Source organism: Gopherus flavomarginatus, unplaced genomic scaffold, assembly GCF_025201925.1.
Source record: "Gopherus flavomarginatus isolate rGopFla2 unplaced genomic scaffold, rGopFla2.mat.asm mat_scaffold_441_arrow_ctg1, whole genome shotgun sequence".
NCBI lineage: Eukaryota > Metazoa > Chordata > Testudines > Testudinidae > Gopherus > Gopherus flavomarginatus.
The window spans coordinates 19384-22152 of NW_026115086.1; positions in this window are offsets into that span (position 1 = coordinate 19384).

Here is a 2769-nt window from a genome sequence, read left to right on the forward strand (position 1 = left end):
AGCTCCAGGGGCCCAACCCCTGGGGGCCCCAACACCAGCTCCAGGGGCCCAAACCCTGGGGGACCGAACCATAGCTCCAGGGGCCCAACCCCTGGAGGCCCCAACATCAGCTCTAAGGGTCCAGCCCCTGGGGACATCAACACCAGCTCCAGGGGCCCAAACCCTGGGGGCCCCAACACCAGCTCCTGTGACCCAAACCCTGGGGGCCCCAACACCAACTCCAGGGGCCCAACCCCTGGGGGCCCCAACACCAGCTCCAGGGGCCCAACCCCTGGGGGCCCCAACACCAGCTCTAGGGGCCCAAATCCTGGGGGCCCCACACCAACTCCAGGGGCACAAACCCTGGGGGCCCCAACACCAACTCCAGGGGCCCAAACCCTGGGGGCCAGAACCATAGCTCCAGGGGCCCAACCCCTGGGGGCCCCAACACCAACTCCAGGGGCCCAACCCCTGGGGGCCCCAACACCAGTTCCAGGGGCCCAAACCCTGGGGGCCCCAACACCAGCTCCAGGGGCCCAAGCCCTGGGGGCCCAAACACCAGCTCCAGGGGCCCAATCCCTGGGGTCCGAACCATAGCTCCAGGGGCCCAACCCCTGGGGGCCCAAACACCAACTCCAGGGGCACAAACCCTGGGGGCCCCAACACCAACTCCAGGGGCCCAAACCCTGGGGGCCGGAACCATAGCTCCAGGGGCCCAACCCCTGGGGGCCCCAACACCAGTTCCAGGGGCCCAAACCCTGGGGGCCCCAACACCAGCTCCAGGGGCCCAAGCCCTCGGGGCCCAAACACCAACTCCAGGGTCCCAACCCCTGGGTTCCCGAACCATAGCTCCAGGGGCCCAACCCCTGGGGCCCCAACACCAGCTCCAGGGGCCCAAACCCTGGGGGCCCCAACACCAACTCCAGGGGCCCAAGCCCTGGGGGCCCTAACCATAGCTCCAGGGGCCCAACCCCTGGGGGCCCCAACACCAGCTCCAGGGCCCAAACCCTGGGGGCCCCAACACCAACTCCAGGGGCCCAACACCTGGGGGCCCGAACCATAGCTCCAGGGGCCCAACCCCTGGGGGCCCCAACACCAGCTCCAGGGGCCCAAACCCTGCGGGCCCGAACCATAGCTCCAGGGGCCCAAACCCTGGGGGCCCCAACACCAGCTCCAGGGGCCCAAACCCTGGGGACCCAAGACCAACTCCAGGGGCCCAACCCCTGGGGGCCCGAACCATAGCTCCAGGGGCCCAACCCCTGGGGGCCCCAACACCAGCTCCAGGGGCCCAACCCCTGGGGGCCCCAACACCAACTCCAGGGGCCGAAACCCTGGGAGCCCCAACACCAGCTCCACGGGCCCAACCCCTGGGGGCCCGAACACCAGCTCCAGGGGCCGAACCCCTGGGGGCCAAAACACCAACTCCAGGGGCCCAAACCCTGTGGGCCCCAACACCAACTGCAGGGGCCCAACCGCTGGGGTCCCGAACCATAGCTCCAGGTGCCCAACCCCTGGGGGCCCCAACACCAGCTCCAGGGGCCCAAACCCTGGGGGCCCCAACACCAACTCCAGGGGCCCAAACCCTGGGGGCCCCAACACCAGCTCCAGGGGCCCAAACCCTGGGGACCCAACACCAACTCCAGGGGCCCAACCCCTGGGGGCCCGAACCATAGCTCCAGGGGCCCAACCCCTGGGGGCCCCAACACCAGCTCCAGGGGCAAAAACCCTGGGGGCCCCAACACCAACTCCAGGGACCCAAACCGTGGGGTCCCAACACCAACTCCAGGGGCCCAACCCCTGGGGGCCCGAACCATAGCTCCAGGGGCCCAAACCCTGGGGGCCCCAACACCAGCTCCAGGGGCCCAAACCCTGGGGGCCCGAACACCAACTCCAGGGGCCCAAACCCTGGGAGCCCCAACACCAGCTCCACGGGCCCAACCCCTGGGGGCCCGAACACCAGCTCCAGGGGCCCAACCTCTGGGGGCCCCAACACCAACTCCAGGAGCCCAACCCCTGGGGGCCACAACACCAGCTCCAGGGGCCCAAACCCTGGGGGCCCGAACCATAGCTCCTGGGGCCCAACCCCTGGGGGCCCCAACACCAGCTCCAGGGGCCCAAACCCTGGGGGACCGAACCATAGCTCCAGGGGCCCAACCCCTGGGGGCCCCAACATCAGCTCTAAGGGTCCAACCCCTGGGGACCCCAACACCAGCTCCAGGGGCCCAAACCCTGGGGGCCCCAACACCAGCTCCTGTGACCCAAACCCTGGGGGCCCCAACACCAGCTCCAGGGGCCCAACCCCTGGGGGCCCCAACACCAGCTCCAGGGGCCCAAATCCTGGGGGCCCCACACCAACTCCAGGGGCACAAACCCTGGGGGCCCCAACACCAACTCCAGGGGCCCAAACCCTGGGGGCCAGAACCATAGCTCCAGGGGCCGAACCCCTGGGGGCCCCAACACCAACTCCAGGGGCCCAACCCCTGGGGGCCCCAACACCAGTTCCAGGGGCCCAAACCCTGGGGGCCCCAACACCAGCTCCAGGGGCCCAAGCCCTGGGGGCCCAAACACCAGCTCCAGGGGCCCAATCCCTGGGGTCCGAACCATAGCTCCAGGGGCCCAACCCCTGGGGGCCCCAACACCAACTCCAGGGGCAGAAACCCTGGGGGCCCCAACACCAACTCCAGGGGCCCAAACCCTGGGGGCCGGAACCATAGCTCCAGGGGCCCAACCCCTGGGGGCTCCAACACCAGTTCCAGGGGCCCAAACCCTGGGGGCCCCAACACCAGCTCC